General features: G+C 43.3%; 1 protein-coding gene across 8 annotated transcripts in view; it reads right to left on the bottom strand.

Moving 5' to 3' along the window:
* ST3GAL1 (ST3 beta-galactoside alpha-2,3-sialyltransferase 1) overlaps nucleotides 1–19,133 on the bottom strand; it is a 69,732-nt gene that overhangs the window by 27,723 nt on the left and 22,876 nt on the right. The window contains exon 1 of one of the 8 annotated variants that reach the window (XM_032442910.2): nucleotides 193–312. The exons of 6 other annotated variants lie outside the window; for them this stretch is intronic. The gene's annotated coding sequence lies outside the window, so the exon portion shown is untranslated. Of the gene's footprint in view, nucleotides 1–36; nucleotides 137–192; nucleotides 313–19,133 lie in introns of those variants that run through there. One more of the 8 variants, XM_015856351.3, reaches the window with a different exon arrangement.

The raw sequence follows: 19,133 nt of genomic DNA, 5'->3' as shown, positions 1-19,133 counted from the left end.
GCACCAGCTATGACTTAAGCTGCCCTACATGCATACCAAGGAGTTTCCGGCTGAAATTTCCGAAAGGGCAGAACATCGACCTGTGAACGCTGAGTCCCCTTTATACTGAGTCAGTCACAGCTCTCCTGCCTTGTTTGAATTACAGTTCAGTCATTTGAATAGCAATGAAACACCTTACTCCCTTAGGCTGACCTTGATAGCCACCAGATACACCAAGTATGCATAACGCGATCCAGCTGAACAAAAAGCACCAGACACAGGAGGGAAGGACAAGAAGGAAGAGAAACTGGTTCCCTTCTCTTTCTCCCCCAACAAGCTTCATTTCCTAAGTATTAGGGCTGGATTTGTAGTTCGGAGAAAGCTAAGCAAGAACAGCTCATATGTTCTGGGACAGATGCAGGAAGTTAAAGGACAAATGGCCTTTGTTTTGCATGGATTATTGTTATTTTCCCTCTTACTGCCAAGGCAGGCTAGGTACGGCCAGCTTTTGATCTCAAAGGTTCCCCTGAGATCCCAGACAGGCAAAGAGGCAGGGAGTGGGGGCTGCTGAGCAACCCAGAGAGGAGATTTAAACAAGCACCAAGTCTTTAAAAGCTGAAAAATGGATCCCTTCCTCCCACAGCACCACTGTTTCATGGGAAGAAAATGTCTTGTGGTTTTTAAAATTTGGATCTTTGCAAAAAAAAGGCCTCTAAAGTGCCATTGCTTAATGAACATTCTCTTGACTAAAAAAAACCACTGCATTAGAATCTGCATTAGAATACATGCAGTTTGTGAAAAAGCAATAGCTGGGCAAACAAAGTCTCATGGACTTAGCTTCAGGCATCCAGCCAGAAAAGAAAGAGCAAAACAGCAACTGCTATCTGTCAGAAATTCCCGTATTAAACTACTCTCTGTAGGATCCCTCCCATTTCAACCCCTGAGCCGAGGCTCCTCCAAACAAAGGAAGGAGGCTGCTGCCTCTTCACATGGGGATCTGCAAGGAGGCCCTCAAGGCCAAACTGCTCTTCCAAAGGGCTGGACATAGGTACAACAATTTTTCAGAGTTGTTATTTAAGTATTTACTGAGTTCTGTAAAGCCAAATCTGAAAGCAGGAGCTCCGAACATGGTTGTGAACCCCTGCTCTGCTCCAAGTTTCTCCTCCATGATGGGCAGTGCATGCCACCCAGTGAGTCGCTGCTTGCCAAATGCCCTGAGATTTATTTGCTGCCTGGACCAAACAAATGCAACCAAGGCTGACAAGCAGGTCAACCTGGATAACGAAAGGCTTTATTAACCCAGGATGCTCAGGCAGTGAATTACACTGTAGAGAGTAATTCTATGTGCCTGTCTCTAAAATGAACATTTTGAAGGGACCTGTGGTGAGATTTGGTGCTAACCAGAGACCTCCCTGGGTACAGTTTGGGATTCACATTCCAAAAGGCACTGGGGGTGAGGTCACCAATGCCTTGAAGAGCAAGAATGGGATTTTAACAGCCCTGTACACACCAGTTGGTCTCTGTGCCAGTGAGCGGTCCCAAATGTGTTTGATTTTCTGGTATGGATGCAGTTGCTAGTCTAAACAAAAACACAGCCCACAACCTCCCCAAGCAGTGCCAAGTCCCAGAAGCAAATTGATTCTCCATTTACAGGCTACATAATTCAAAAGCTGCGATGTTGTCGGGTTGAACTCCTGCTGTTAATGTTGAGTCAAGTCGCTGTTTGTCAACACAGTCTCTGTTTTTCAGCTATTTTTAAGTGGAGGAGGGAGGGGACCCTCCTTGGAAACGCCTATAAAATGGAGTATTGTTCAGAAAAGAACACAATTGCAGCCTCAAGAATAAACAACTATTTTACTAAGATTTTTTTTAAAAACTGATCTATGCTTAAACTTACATTTAGAACTAAAAAAAATACGCTGTGTTTATGCAGTGAACTGCAGTGACTCCAAACTGCAGTCATACCACCTGCTATAGCAAGGGGCAAAGGTGAGAAAGCAGCAGAACTCCCATGGCCCTTTTCCAGTGTGGAAACGCACACCACGCACTCTATTTTAATTCTCGCTATTTCCGTTTTCTTAGGAATGCTTGTGTTTCCTATGGGCACCCAGAATAGGAAAAGATATATATAAATACATCCTGACAGAAAAGCTCTCGGGACTATAAATATGATTTAGGGCCTGAGGAAAAGGCATGCTGAAATGAATAGAAAAAGTTTTCATCAGCTTTGCTGTGACTTGGATGAGGCCCATTTTTTTTCTGCTTTTAACACAAGTTACATCCAACCCAGTGACCAGGATTTTCTTTCTTCCTTTCACTGAGGATTCTACTGCATCTGAGACCATGCACTGTGCTAGAAGAGTGGGGAAATGCTAAAGTAGCAGCCCTACGTTTGCTGCTGACATGAGGCCTGGCACACAGGGCTAGTGACTACAACCCCCCTTCTAGAGTTGTTCTTTCACCTCTCTATGCCATTTGCACTAGTCAGTTGAAGTTATTGCAGAAAAGGAGTGTGCAACCAGACACGGTTTTATCAACACAACTCACCATGACCTTGACATTCACGTATCTGCAAACAGGTTATTTTGGCATTGGACCAAGGAACAATTCCTGGGAACTTAAGATGTGAAGGTTTAAATAATGTGCCCAGCCCTGCTCAGCTATGATGCACTGACAGTTTAATAGGGTTGAACTGCAGTGTACCTGTGCCTAGCTTTGTCTGTTGGCAGCAGGTTAAGCTATCTAAGCTACTGAGTGCTTAAGGTCTTATCTGCAGTCTGGATTTCTCCTGCTTCCTTCCTACTGCCTCCTGCTTCCTACGTATACCCTTGTCCTCATGTAACTTAATTCTGCAGCAAACTCACACTACACAGTGGCATACAATGCAGAGAATATGCAAAATCGCATTTCTCAGGCAAGATCAAAAGTGAGGCAGGTTCCTTCGTGGTGGGTTCTAAGTGAAGGAGTGGTTCCAGTGTGACTCCACGGTCATAAAGGAGGGCATAGCTTAGTCCTCTGTTTAAGTTTTATGAACTGAAATAAAATATCCTGGGACTAATCCACTGCAATTGACTGTGTGCAATGCTCTCTTGTATTCTAGAAAGAAGGAAAAGCAACACCATTTATTTCCTCCTACGGTAGACCGTATTTGTCCTGCAAAATCTAAAGATTTTGCCAACTTGGAATGTGGGTAAAATCATATTTGTGCAATAGGCTAATATAAAGATACTCCTAAGACCTTCAATCAAAGCCTATTTCCTCAAGCACAGGGGCATGAGGGCAGATGAAAACGTGAAATAATGACTAAGAAGAAGAGATACCCTGAGTCAATTTTCCATACGCAGCACACTGGTGAGAACAGCACAAAAGCAACAAGAAGCAGCATCCTTGTACAGTGGCATTTCCAGCTTCCCACGCAGACTTTGAATGGCTCAAAGGTCTCGAGGTGCTTTGCATTCACAAACCACATCCTGATCTTCTCTGGTCTGCGTCACCCCACATGAGGTGCTGAGGGACAAGGTGACTTGCTTCAGCACTCTCATGAGGGTAACCATTGCACAGCACCTTTGTACAAGCCCTAGTACTGCATGGCTAGGAAATGAAGATGCCAAGGAGTAGTGAATTGCTGCAGTTTTATTTCAGGTCACTCCTCTGTATTAGAAAGACTGCAGCAGAACGGCACATGCCCATTTTCAGGAGCACAGCTCCAATTACCCTCCCTCCAAAAAACCCAAACCTGAGTTATTTTTCCAGCTAAGCTACTGACAGCTATATTGTTGTCAAGCCTTTTGCAACACAAGCTGCATTTCCTCAAGCACATTTCCTGTTGTTTTGGGACTTTTTCCTATTCATACTCCTCCTGAGTAACTACTTTTCTAACCTTGGGTCTCAGAGCCCTGTCCTGGGAGGCACCACAAAGAGGCAAGACGAAATCTTGCTTTACTGTACAAATGAAGGTCCCAAATGTTTTAGCTTGTCCCTGGAAAAACACATGTAATTTTCCACCTCAGTTCTGTGCTAAATCCTGGAAAGGCTCAGTGAATGGGACTGTGTTATTCTAAATCACGGGCCTGACTGCCCTGCCCCAGCTCATCGCTGGCTCCTTCCCGCTGCTAGCAGCTGGCTGACATTTAGAAACACTTCACTGGTCTGACACCTTGCCAAAGACCTTTGAGCATGAGGCTTTTGCTATGTGAGATGGATTGAGAGATTACAAGACAGTCTGACAACTCCTCAGAGTTAAACGTGAATCTCCCTTATGCAGACAATGCTGGGAGCCCATGCAAGACCTCTGGGCCATCTCCATCACCTCCAGGTGATCACTCTCAGAAGGAACCAAGGATCACACGAAGGATGCAGACACCAGGGGATGCTGCCCATGCTCCAGCAACACAGGTGTCACTGCCTCTGCCACCAAAAGCCCCCAAGAATGCTATTTTGGAAAAGCATCAGCTGGCGTATGTAGGTGGTGAGACTATCAAGAGAAGCTGTGGATGCCCCATCTCTGGAAGTACTCAAGGTCAGGTTGGATGGGGCTTTGGGCAATGTGGTATAGTGAGAGATAATCCTGACCATGAGAGGGGGTTGGTTTAGATCGAAGAATCTCTTCCAACCAAACTACTCTTATGATTCCATGAGCTTGGTCTTTTCCGTCCACAAGTTAATTAACATCAAACTGTGTTTTGTTTCTCAGAGTTAAGTGGAAGTTCTTGCCCATCCTGATAGGGGTGACACAGGTGCTCCTGTCCCGTGTGTACTGAACAGCAGCTCCAAGTCCCACCTGTGTTTTAATCAGTAAGAGAATGATCTGTAACTCCCCTGCCACATATCTGACAGCACCGTGAGGAACAAGCCTGTTTGACCGCTGCTGTCAAAAAGGATCACAATACCAAAGTCAGTCTAATGCGTTGATAATACTGCTCAGATTTGTTAAAATGCTCAAGTAACTCCAACTGATCTTATCAACACTGCCTATATGAAAACAAAACAAAATACAAAAAAAATCAAATGAAAACAAAAAGTAAAATTACACATTAGGTAACATTTAAGCTACAAGAAAAATTTGCTTTACTCAAACTTCAAGACAGCAACTCCTCCACGTTTCTTGAATATGGAGCCAGCCCTTGGGCACTGTTTCATCCATCACAATGAATAGGAGAAAAACTGGAGGTGGTTTATGGAGCGTAAATGCACGGCATTTAGGTGCTAGTGATCTGAGAAAAATTATTACCTGTGTCTTATCTGTTACACTTGGGCTGCCCAGGCAGATAAGAGATCTCCTTGGTACTAACAGAGCCCTCCCTGCCTACATGCACAGCAGGTCTGGGCAGTCAGAGTAAGCAAACAGCTTTTTGTGCAAGATATGTACAATATTAACAAAAATCTGGGAGGGGTCGTTGCACTCTACTACCTCAGAATAGATCTTTATCTTAGCAATATTTAACAGGAGTGTTACTACGGTACCTGCAAGTGGAATCTCTGCTGCAGTTCTTGAGGGAAGGGCTGGACAACATCTCAGCTCTTCCCTATCTATTGTATCTATGGCAGAGGTTATCTTGGGAACTGAGCAGAGAAAGGCAGACACTCAAATGAAGCCTTTTTAGGGACAAAAGAAGTAGGGAGCTGGTGAGCCAGGAATGGGTCTGAAACAGTCTGCTCTGAGCAGCAGAGCTTGAATTGGACTCTAAATCAGAAACAGCTCAGGAAAACACACGCCGTGATCTGAAGTGTTTGCTCTCTCGGCTAATCCCAATAAAAGAAAAAGATGCTGATGCTACAAAATCATCACAGGATCCCATCAACCTGTCACCTTTTTGATAAACACCACATGAACCTCAGCTGTCTAAGGCTGACATCCCCTTAGGTCCCAGTTATTACTGGAAACCAGAGAGGTGACTGCAACTGTGAAGGTAAAAGCAGGATCAAATCAGCCCGAGTATCTTTTCCATGGGATAAATTGAGAGCAACCACTGAGCTGGGCAATTAATTCTACCCTACAGGCAACTGCACTGCTGAGACATTCCTTTGACCCAACCCTCAGCTTAAGCATCTTTAAAACAAAAGGAAAGCACCAGAGCAAAAGCCATCCAGCCACACTGTGAGCAGCAGTGATTATGGACAAGGGTGAGGTGGGAGGCTCCCAGGTCTCACTTGGGTTGTGTTGGAAACCAGAGGGGGAATAACATCCTGCAGAAAGCAACATTCTCCCACTAAGAAGTGATCTTTGGATGAGGAGTCTTACTCCTTTCCACACCCATTTTGAGTCATAGGACTCAAAAACAGTACCTCTGCTTCCCTTGTGGTACCTCATTTTCATTCATATATTCCCAGTTTCCTTTCACATATACACACCTTATGTTTTAAATAGAAAATGCACCACTAGGAACTCTTAAAATATTCTTTTCCTTTCTCATCTTGCAGTCTGCAATGCTGGACAGGCTCAGGATTAACCTGCTGGACTAGGAAGGCTATTCTGCAGTGGGGCAATACACACCAATAGGCTGGGTTCGGATTCTGGTGCTGTCTTTATAGAGGCTGGCACACTAAGAGCCCAAAGCTGAGGCAACAAATGCAACAACTTCACAATGAAAATCCAAACATATAATTATTTCATAATGTCTGTCTCTATGAAATGTTCAACTTGTAATAGTTCTTAAAAACATCCAACCAGAGGACTGGACAAATCAAAAACTGCTGTTTGACACCTTTGTCACCCTTTGATGTCATAGAGACCACAGTGGGCAGAATGCTTCTGTACTCTGAAATCTTTCCCATGCCATTAGGTGGTATTTAATCAGAGATCAAGCTTTGCTGGCTTTTGCTTGGGAGATCAGGAGATGTCAAAGGGATTTTAAGGACACTCACCTGTGTTTCCACCAAGTGTAATGCTTCAAGAGCTCATGATAGGAACAATCCTAGACATGGAGCTTTTCAAGAACAGTTTGCTTATCTTTCTCTCTTCCCTCCTTCCCTCCTTCCCTTCCTTTCTTCCTTCCTTTGGGGGTGACGCTAATCAGTTTGCCAAAACTGAAACATTTTGAAGACAAAATGATTTTCCATCTTGATTTTCTGTTTCAAGAAACTTTCAAAAAAAAGAGAAGAACCTTTGACATTTGAAATGAAAACCTCTAGCTCTATTTTCACTCCTGGTAGGATAAGAGTGAAGAAATTTTCACATTTTCTTTTTGTTTTCACTATTTATCAATCTGACTGTATATATATATATAAGAATCTTGCACCAGTTCTCCAGAGCCAGTAAGAACGCTACTTTCAGGTAATCCAAGTCCAAAAAGACAAATCAATGGTGGCAACCGCAGTAATAGAAATAGAGGCAAGTTAAAAATATTGTAGAAGAGAATTCCTGTACATGCATTAGTTTCAGTTTTATAGGATTACAGGAGAGGATATAGGATTACTTCAGATTATGGAACACTCTAAACTAAAGGTAGAATTCAATCAGATTGACAACACACACTTTGCTAGTTTGTCTATGAGCATCTAGTTCCCAAACAGTCACCAGGCTGTTTCTGGGTTAAAATCAAGGGAAATGAAGGGTGGGTCCAAATACAGTTGTTCATGTGGAAGATGCTGCAAGGAATATATTGTGAGGAATCTTGATTTCTGATACTAAGTGTGATTAACATGCTGCAGATTGCCTCATAGCACTGTAATTCCAAATCCAGAGGAAGGTTAGATAATAATGATAATGTCAATAATCCCCCAAGTCTAGGAAATAAGTTTCCAGGCCCATGGAATTTCTGCCTGCAAGTAATACTGAACAGTATTTGGCACGGCAGGGTCATTAACTCATTGCATGCATGCTGAGGGCTCCTTGTCAAACCAGCAGCCTCTTAGAATCAACGATACCAACCAGTGCAGCTCTGCATTAAACATTTATTCATCGGACATGCTGCACTCATGCTGGAGAAGATTTAATAGCACCACAGGGATTTGCTCCTTCATTAACGTGGGATTAGAATTCAGCTTAGTGAAGGCATAGGTGTTGGACAGCCCACAATAAAATCTAGAGGGGTTTTAGCATTTGTGCAGTCTGGACTTGTCAGGCTATGCAAGACACAGAACGTACAAATTAAAATGTCCATTTTTCCATTTACTGTGCGTGCCTCTGAGAGACTGGAAGTCACAGGAAATTTCTAAGGAATCAATAAATAATACATTAAAATATATACATAACAGAGATAAGTAATGCAAGTGGTAATTAATACACCACGCTACAAGCCAGAATTACAAAGCCATTACGCAGGTCTTTTAAAATGATTGATCATTTATACACCCATAAGAGGAGCACTTGACCTATTTGGATCCAAGCACACTGTGCTCACACATCATCCAGCCTCTGTGCACAATAATCTTCCCTTTTGCCCTACATCTAGAATGACTCAGGCTGCCTTTTGTCCAGAGGACTGCCAGATCTCAGGCCGTCTCTAATTCCTGTTAGGTAGAAGCAGATGCCCAGAGCAGGCAATCTGAATAAGCACCTATGATGTTCTGTGAGTGGAAGCTTTGCTCTGGATTGTGCGCCAGCCTGGATAGAGAAAACAGCAGTATTTCAGCAAAAAGAATCTGTCTTTTTGTCTGGACTTTTTAAGTGTTTTTAGGGAAACAAAGATTAGCATACATCAGAGTGGCACAGAAAAGGCTTTCCGTAATCCTGCATATGAAAATATGTCAAGAGCTGCATGCAAAATGGATTTGCATACATCAGAACTGCAGATACGGCAGCTTGACTGGGCATCCTGAAGTGCATTAAAAATGTTAATACTGAAGTATGTGGATGCTGATAATTGCATCCCGGAGAAATACACAAAAATGAGCACAAAACTATGGCATCCTTTCCACTTATCTTAGTCGGATGGTTGAAACATAGAGAGAGAACTAAGGTAGCTAGGTACCAGCACTCCTAAAATATTTAAGGGCTTCCTGGTTCAAAGAGAAATACAAAGTATGTCCCATGAAGAAATAATTAGCAGGGAAAATTTTCATTTATTTAGTACTAAAATTCTGAACTCTAAATAATGGTATCATACTATAGTCTGAGTTTGAAAAAAAAAAGCAGAAATTTTAGCACAGGAAAAAGGTCACTAATTCCATTTTGCACATACAGCATCCGTACCTTCGTCTCACCCTATGCGGGGCTGCCAGCCACATCCTGCTCCATGCCACATCCCAGACTGGATGGGGCTTTGAGCAACTGGTCACTGTCCCTGGAGGTATTCAAGAAATGTGTAGATACAGTACGAAGGAGCATGGTTTACTGGGCAGCACTGGTGGACAGTTGGACTAGATGATCTTAGAGGTCTATCTTAACCTTAATGATTCTATGATTCTGAAAGTGTCAAACCTGAGTAGCTTCCAGGAGCTGTGAATGCATGAGCATCACCTAAAGAAAGGCTTAAAAGCAAGCTCCAGCTGGGATGCAACATGGAAGCTACTTAGCAATGCACATAAATACTGCTACTGTGCACAAAAGTTTCCTACAGAAATAAAAAGCTATCTTGTCCTCCTGAAGAAGGATGGCTGTTTCAGACCAGGAAAGGCTACTGCAGTCAATATGGGGTCTTAGGACTCCTGCTCTCACTCACATGAAAAGTGTCATTGAAAACGGGACTTACAAAAATGTCACCACTTCATCTAGCATTAAAGCTCCAGGCAAGTTTTAATGGGCACAGCACTAAAAAGTAAGGGAAAATAAGGGTCTCTGCAACCACAGCAGTGGCCTGGGGCTTTGGGTTTGCTTTTAAATGAGCAATCAATTCAAGTCAATAAGTTTGCTTTGCAAGTGGGAGCTACAGGATCTTTATTTGTATGGCCTCAATTAAGCTAAGGAAAAAGAAAAGTCATTTCACCTTTAATTAAAATGTCTCAAGGATAGCCAGGAATTTTATATACTGTGAATACATGAAAGCACACCATTCTGCTTGGCTTGGCTTGGCTTGGTTTTAAACAGGTACGGTAAGTTTTTAATACCTTTTTTCTTTAAGATGCCTTTCTCACTCAAATGTAAGAAGGAAGTCACTGCAAACAGAATTTATAGAATCACAGTATCACAAAGATTGGAAAAGACCACTTAGATCATCTCATCCAACCACCTACCCATCCTCACCATTCCCACTAAACCATGTCCCCTCAGTGACACATCTGCAGGTTTCTTAAACACCTCCAGGGATGGTGACACCAGTTCTCCCTAATGCCAACCCGAAACTCCACTGGCACAACTTGAGGACATCACCTCTTTCTTTATTACTGTTATGTAGAAGAGGCCAAGCCCCAACTCTCCACAACCTCCCTTCAGGGAGGCTGTAGAGAGTGTTAAGTTACCCTCAGAGTCACCTCGTCTCCAGAATAAATGATCCCAGAAACAATCCTTATAAATTCCCAGAGGAGAACTGATCAGTGATGCTTTATGCAGGAAACATAGCATTGGCTCAAGGGCATTGCTGTTCCTACACTGGTCTAAGAAGGGTCAAGAAGCCCAGAAGCTTCACAACATACAGCTTCATCCAGCAACAGGCAGTTATTGCATCTGGGCTGTTCTCATCCAAACAGTAAATACCTGTGGGTCCCAGCTGTTTGTTTAAAAAACCTCCTTTTTAGAGATCAGCATCACCACTCCACAGACATTTCCAAACTTAAAACTGACAAAAATTCTTCTCATTTTCTTGCCTCCTCTGCTTCTTACTTAATTTCATCAACCCTGCTCTGATTTACATGCACGGCAGATTTGGCGCATTGCTGAACTTTATGAGAAACAGCAAAGGAAGTGTGGGAGACAGACAGCACCAGGGCTCATGGTGACAGCACATGGAATATGAAGGCAAAATTACCTCACCTGAGTTTTACAAATACATTCAGTCACTTCCACCATCCAGAAAAGCAGCTGAGGAGGATGTTTCAGCCCTCACAGTCTCACAGTGAGGTGCGGTTCCTGGCTGGCCCTTTGATTTGGCCGGAATGCAGACAGTCTGGCTTTGGTTCTGGACATTCGTTCATTGGAACGAAGGAGGCTCAGCTGGGTGAGGTGTGAAGGCGGGACCAGCCAGTGACATCTTGTGAGATATTTGTCTAACTTGTTCTGCCATTCCAGGCTATTTTTTTCTCAGCAAAAGAAGTGTGGCCAGATCAAGGGAGGTGATCCTGACCCTCTACTCTGCACTGGTGAGACCTCACCTGGGGTACTGTGAACAGATGTGGAGTCCTCAGTAGAGATGTGGACCCGTTGGAGTGCACATATAGGCGGGCCACAAAAATGATCATAATGATCCAAGGGATGGAGCACCTACCTCACCTATGAGGAAAGGCTGAGAGAACTCTGGCTGTTCATCCTGGAGAAGAGAAGGCTCCAGGGAGACCTGAGAGCAGCCTTTCAGTATCTAAGGAAAGCTATAAGAAAGAAGGGGCCAGATCATTTAATAGGATCAGTTGTGACAGGACAAGGAGAAGTGATTTCAATATAAAACAGGGGAGAACTAGATTGGATATAGATAAACAATTTTTTATGATAAGGGTGGTTTCCCAGAGAGGTGATGGATGTTCCTACTCTGGAGACATTCAAGGTCAGGCTAGACGGGGCTCTGAACAATCTGCTCAGAGCACAGTAGGTGCTCTGTAGGTGTCCCTGTTCATTGCAGGGGAGTCAGACTAGATGACTTTTAAAGGTCTCTTCAAACTCTAATGATTCTATGATTCTATGGTCCTGTTGAGCAGCAATCTGAATCTACACTGCAGCCCCCACAGTTATGCAGAGGGATCAGCTTCGGATCCTTTCCTCATTCACAGGATATGACATTATATTGATAACTGTAGGAAAAGTCCTGGGATGCCTGAGCCAGGCAGACAACTGGGAAGGACACAGCCAAATGTATGTAGCCCATAGGGATATCAGGGACTGCTGTACCTGGAGGGAGATTCATTTTGTTTTCATGCATGTTAACAAAACAGCTAAAGCGTGTTTCCATAACTTTCCTTTAGCTCCACCTTCTTTCTACCCCATGGTTGAGGAGCAAAGAGGAGAATGCATAAGGAAAGCGGATTTGTCGGGATTAGCTTGGAGCAGGAAGGGTCTGAGAGCGAGCTTACAGCCATGCTGACAGCTTACAGCTGGAGTTAACCCTTAGGTGGGACATGCTGCTGCATGCAAGGATGCATGGAGTTACACACAATCTACCCACAGACAATTCCTTCTAGGCTGAACCACAGCAACCTCTAACTGGGATAAAATCCTCTTCAAAGCAAAATGCTGAACAAAGAGAGGAATTGGAATCCAGCTCCCTTTCTCTCCTGGCTGCTATTGCAGGTACTTTCTTCAACCCTGCACTCCGCAAGGCTTTTAGAAACAGCTTTAAAAGAAAACATGGAGTTAACTTGCACATTTGTCACTGTCACAGCAAAAGGGATAAATAAGCTTTTGCAGCCCCAACTGAGCCCACAGGGAGGAATTTGCTGCCTAGGCACCTGTCAGTAATGTAAGAGGGTGAAGTTCCTACAGGTGATGCCTGCCCATAATACATGGCTGACTGAATTCACACAAAGTCCTATCTCCAGACTGCCTTGCCCTGATGAGCAAAGCCTGTGGCTCAAAGGGTGCTGCCCATTACTTCCATGTTGGCCAGGCACCTTTAAATGAGTGCAAAGGTACCATGCCAACTCAGAAATTACAGTAGGGCTGTCTTCCTGAAGAACAAGCAAAAAGAGAAGAACCCTAATAGTCCTGGACAGAACGAAAAAATAATGAAAATGTGTACCTAGAAGATCACAAAACCTGAGTGGCATTAATCAGCTGCATGATGACTAACAAGTAACTTTGGCCTGTGCACTCGCTGCAGCCAGTTAATTTGCTGTTTGTGGCAGCTAGGTAGCTGATGATAGAAGAGGTAATGGTTTTAAGTTGTGTCACAGGAGGTTCAGGTAGGATATTAGGAAAAAATTTCTCTCAAAAGGAGTGGTCAGGCATTGTAACAGGCTGCTCAGGGAGGTGGTGGAGTCACTGTCCTTGGAGGTGTTGAAACGTGTTGATGTGACACTGAGACATGACATGGTGGGGTTGGGCTGACAAGTTGTACCAGATGATTCACACAGAGGGCGGTGAAGCACTGGAATAGGTTGCCCAGAGACACTGTAGATGCCCCATCCCTGGAGGCATTTAAGGCCTGGCTGGATGTGGCTCTGGGCAGCCTGGTCTGGTGGTTGGTGATACAGTACATTTCAGGTGGGTTGAAACTAGATGATCAATATGGTCCTTTTCAACCCAGGCCATTCTATGATTTCAATGTTTCTTTGGTCTCAATAAGCAGCTTTGTGCATGTGTGCCTCTCGACTTCAACTGTATTTCACTGCAGTGCATGCAAGAGCTGCATCCAACCCTCAAAAGAAAGTCCTATGTACAGTCAAGCCTAGCAAATGCTAAATTATCAGGAGTCTGGGACATATCCTGCCATAGGACATCTAAACCCACAGCTACCAGTCTGCACTGACACTCACCATCAGAGATCCTCATTTTGGTTACTACCTCCCAATACAATACTGCCAACCTTTACTGATCCCAGCGCTAACGGTTCACAAGTTGCTTTTGTAACTTTATCACCAGCTTCCAAGAGTCTTTTCTCCCACAACCGTGGACAAGATTAGTCACTGCAACTTGACTGGGTTGCTATGGTAGTATTAAGGAAAAAATTAATTTCTTTCCCTTAAAGAAAGAGAAAAAAAATCAATAATTGGCATTACTATATAAGGTCCCTGACATTAATTATAAATAAATGTTAAACCTGCTCAAATAACAGCTGAATTTATGGCAGTAGGCTTCATGATGATGCTTAAGCCTATGTGGCCATCACGATACATACAGGGAACAGAAAAAGTACGAGGGACTGCAGCCTGCATTTTATTGCCTAGGAAAATGAATGTGTAAATAGCAATAAAACGCACAATTATTTAGCACAAAGCCAAAATACTCAGCAGTGTTTGTAGCCTAATAGATGGCATGCCTGCCTGCTCTAATTTACCATTAAACAAACAAGACAAGAATGGGAGAAAAAAACCAACACAATGGCCCCTGCCAATATGGTCAGCTCTAAGATGCCAGGTGAGAACAGCTTGATGAAGGGAACACTGTGTTGCTTCAGCTGGCTTTGCCATCACCCATTTAGCCTGGGCTGCATGTGCCACAGCACAACAGGGTGGGCATCTGCTTCATCCCTATGTCTCCTTCAGGACTGAGCAGGGTAAGGGGGGCTGCCTGAGGCAGGAGAAGGGGTTATTTATTGGAAGCCCTATAACAGACTGGTTTCTGGAGAAGCAAGCTTGCTAGCACAGGATTGAATGGTCAGGAGTCTAAAAAGCATGGGGAAAAAGGTAAAAGTCCTTCAGTGCCATCTGTTTAAAAGCAAGGAGAGAGAATGAGAAAAATGTTTGTACTGGAAACAAAGTCATCCAGAGCCAAGCCTAGATGTCGTAGAAGAGTATTTATTAGTAGCAGTACTGTGTATGGTTGGTGCTGCCTGGCTGTGGGCTTTGACTTTCACAACTTCCTTGTCTGTGCTGCCTACAAGAGTTTAGTCACAGCTCACGAGAGAAACCCAGTTTGTGTGGATTTTATACATATATACACATATTGAAACACATAGACTGCTAATATAAACCAGCAGGTATCCTCTGCAGTTAAGGTGTGTCAGATTAGAAAGGTCAGACTCTTCAGCAGGGTCTGTTTGCGACAGGACAAAGGGTTCCAGACTCGAAAAGGGAAGATTTAGACTATAAGGAATGATTTTATTACAGCAAGCACTGGAACAGGTTACCCAAAGAGGCAGCAGATAGCTCTGTCTCTGGAGACAATCAAGGTCAGGCTGGACTGGGCTCTGAGCAACCTGATCTAGCTGTAGGTGTCTGTTTGTTGCAGGAGAGTTCAACTAGATGACATTTACGTGACCAATTCAAATGATTCTATGATTCCATGATTCATCTCAAATGTTCAATTCACACTTGTAATATCAAACTCTTCTGCTGAGCAACTCTCATACCAGGGCTCCCTGTCCGCTGGCTCCCCTAGCCCTCTGATTTACCAGCCTCCTAGTTTAGACACCAAACTAACTACCTAACACAGGCAGAGTGTGTGAATAACCCAGAGTGCAGGGGAAGGATTTATCAACTAACAACAAACACAGATATTTTTTCACTATTGGACTTGTGATTGTATCTTGGGCCTGCTCCAAGTCCAAGTAGAAGCGGATGAGCTTTCTAAATGATTTTCACCAGCTGTTTAATCCAGCGCTCCCTTTTTAAAGTTCAGGATGTATTTTAAGATCTCTCATGCTTTCAATACTGCACATTAGGTGGAGAACACTTTCTATATTCAACATAATCAGGGCAGAAAAAATAGGAAGTAACAGACTAAAGATGGGTGCTTTCTATCCGTATCTATTCCATTCACTTCACTGACAACTTCAGAAGCACGTCCAGCGAGAATCTCACCCTGCTTAGAGCAGAGGACCAGAGAATGATTCCTGATGTGGCTTCTTAGACCTGGTTCAAAGCCCAAAGTCAGCAGAAAAGCTGTGAGCAGCCTGTACCACGATCTGGCATCATTTATCAAGTTGCTACTTAGAACCAAAAGTAGAATGCTAAATAGTGAGTTCTGTCATTCCCCACACGTTTCCCTATGTAAGAGCAGGGGGAAAAAAATCCATAATCATCAGTATGACTGCTTGCTTGGATTTTAAAGCTGATAGTAAGTAGTACATCTGTCTTTTAGTTATTAACGTAACTAAGCTTATTGCATAACATCCATTTATTTTTGGAAAGCAGTCCTTTCTACCTGTCCCAACAGCACATTACTGAGACAGTAGGAACTGGGAGCTTTTGAGCAACAAGATAATTTCTACAGACCACAATCAGTTATCAAACTCTATCAAATAGTGTCCTTAAAGCCTGGGTCACCAGTCACCCGCCCTTCTGAGAGAAAAGTCCATTTATACTCCCCCAGCCACCTTTGCATTAGCTTCCATTTCATTCAGCAGCAGGTAATGCTTCATTTTTACTCATCTCATGAATGTTTACGAGGGATGTCAGCAGAGAGCACTCCTCTGCCAGATCACACACTCCCAGATCACACACTCCATGTGCTGATGTTAAGTATCACCCCCCTCCTTTTTGTGCTCAGAACAAAGCCAGTTGCTGAAGTGGTGCCTAGAGGTGGGGTCAAGCTCTCAGGAAATGGTCCACAACAGCTCTTATCCTGCACCCTGTGGCCCTATATCAGGCACAATATGGAAGCTTGACCCCTGGGACTCTATCTCATCACTGCATCGCCAGCAGACTGGCAGCAGCAAAAGGTTTCTTGCAGAGAACTGCTGGCTTCTCTGCAACAGCAATAGGAGAGTATGATTGTACAGTATAAATGCCTGTCATACAATGTTCATTTTCTCAAGTTAAAGGCTCTCAAAACGACCAATTACAGGTCTCTGAATGCCAAATCAATATTTCAGAATTTACCTCTACTTTCCTGTAGCGTTATCAGTCACAAACAAAATATATTTTATAGTGCCTCCATTTGACTTCACCTTATCACTGTACAAAGTATAGTGGTGGGGCAGAGCTGTGGGTGAGAGAGAACATCAATGTGCACTAGAATATTAACAATGAGAAGACTTTAGAACTGAGGGGCTTGTGCGTTATCTACAGATCTGAGCGGGGTTCTCAAGATTTTAAGGTGATGATATCACAGCCCATTCTCCATGCTTTGGGATGCTTTAACCCTTCTGTGCTCACAGCTCTCAAAGACAGGAACTGAACACATTAACCTTTCTGCTCATTTAACTTTATATACTTCTAACAGGGAGACCAAGCAGTGCAAGAATGAATCAGCGCAACCAACAAGGCACTTGCTGGCACTTGAAGTGGCTCCTAATGTCCCTCCACAAAAGTGCAATGCGCTGTCATCATGACAAGGGAGGCACCAGATGCCTTTATTTTTAATTGCTCTGAAGAGGCACCTGCCCCATTGCAGGCTCTGCCCAAAGACAAGACCGTTCTCAACCCCTCCCCAAGGCAAACACTAGTCTGAGATGTCCTCTTTTCTGTGCACTGAAAAACGTTTCTAGTTCATAAATTCATGGCATGGGTTCAACACAACTCCCAGAAGCTCTTTCAGCCACAGCCACAAATATGGTTTCACTCTTCAAATTCTGAGTTGGCAGTAAAATCAAAGCTTGGCCACTGCTTGGCCATTCCAGCTTGGAAACAATTTTTTTTGGCTGAGATTTCCTCAGTCAACCTAATCCTCAAAAGCCATCGATCACAGTCGGCTGCTGAGATGAAGGCACCGGTCTGAATGCATTGCTGGCCTACAGAGAAGTAACCCCTCGATTCTGGTGCTCCTGTGAGCTTTTCCTCAAAGGTGAATTTCTCCGTGCAAACCATTTAGATAGAGCAGTACTCTCTCCCGGCTTGCTATTGAACTGCCTAGGATAGAGCATTTAAATGCAAGAAGGCAAAACAATCGTATCGACTGTCCTTTGTCTGCCTTTATTTAATTCTGTAAAGCAAACAGCTTGTGCGAAACGCACTCCTCGTAATAAAACCGTATTGCACATTTGCTTATAGAGGGTCACCAGGGAGAGCAAATGTGCCTTTACTCAGCAATAGATGTTGGATTTAAGGTTGAACAGCAATTATTCAAAATGAGAGAGACGACTGGATCCAAGACTACTGCCCTTTAGGACTCAGCCTGTCAAGTTGCATTGCTCTGTACTTTATATCCAAGAGAACTGCATCTCCATATTGTTACAGCTAGGTGATAATTGAGCCTTTAAGCCCAAGCTGATAGAGATTGAAAAGTGGAAGTATATCCAAACTATTCTTTGTTAAAATGATGGGTTTTTTATTATTGTTATTAATAACCAATATGCCATAGGATATTAAAAGAACAAAACTTTAAATAATTTATCCTGAGAGAATATAAAACCAGAGTTTTCAATTTAATCACCCCTACAATAGCTTCTTCCCTAGCTTTAAACATTCAGTAGCTATACCATCAAGAGGAAGTCGTGTTGCTACCATATACTTATTTCTCTAGGGGTTTTTTTTGTGCCTATTTTCCATCAGTGAACTGCTATTCCTTCCTCTTCTGAAATTAAACAAGGAGTCATTAAAACATAACACATGTCTCTCCACAGATTCTTCCTCAACACTTATTACCTATCTAGCTTTGCACTTGATAAGACTTGTAAATATTACTCACCGAGGACAAATATAATGAAATTCCACAGAGTGCAAGTGCGTGTAGAGATGTGTGCCATTTCCTTTTCAAGTAAGATTTAATCAATGCATGGCCACCTCAGCCCTGACCAGATGATCAGTCAGCACTGCTCTGAGTAATCTCTTGGAAAGTCTGAGCCTACAGACAATTACAGACCACTTAATCACAAAATTTAATCAAGATAATAATTAGGCACTGCATCCTGTTTAATGCACAAGGATGTGAGCCTTCCAGTTCCTGCTGCCAGATTGGAACTGAACACATGAATGGGGGGAAGAACGAACAAAGTCAACAGAATATATCCTTGATGAAAGAGAAAATGCTAAACTCAAATGTCTTGGCAAATCGTTTGTGCCAGTCGAAAATCCAATCCAACAAGATTCTCTCAAAGCCCTGTATCTTCACAAGCCCAACTTGCTTTTATTTGACCAGGCTTGAGAGATAAAGCTCAGGGTCCAGGCCCTATTGATGCTGTACTGATGCTTAGCAAGCAGTTCTCACTCAGATAAACTTTGCCCATCAGAATGGTCAAGCATGGAAAGGAAAAGCTCTATTAAGTGGCTTTTTGAAGGTCAAAGTGAACATACAAGCCTGAAAGTTGCCTGTCAGTCATTGTAATCACCGCACCACACTGCTTCTGTCAGGTCAGCTTTAGAGGTCACAGCAAAGAGTTACATGAGTCTGTAGTCAATATAGTTTTAAAACAACGTTGTTTACTGTAAGCTAAGCAAAGTCACTTTCTGGGACAGATACTGCCTTTTCCATACTTATTTCCAGTTCTGAAGTGCTGCGTAGGACTTCTTGTTAGAGCCAAATCAGACCCACACATAATACAGCTGGAGAAACAGCAGCCGAAGCAATGCATCTGTAAACAGTAAAAAGCCCA

Source organism: Coturnix japonica, chromosome 2 (assembly GCF_054131305.1).
Source record: "Coturnix japonica strain WE chromosome 2, WE-NBRP24, whole genome shotgun sequence".
Taxonomy (NCBI): Eukaryota; Metazoa; Chordata; class Aves; order Galliformes; family Phasianidae; genus Coturnix; species Coturnix japonica.
Note: the sequence above shows the minus strand (reverse complement) of the source record. Positions and strands in the feature narration are given on the sequence as shown.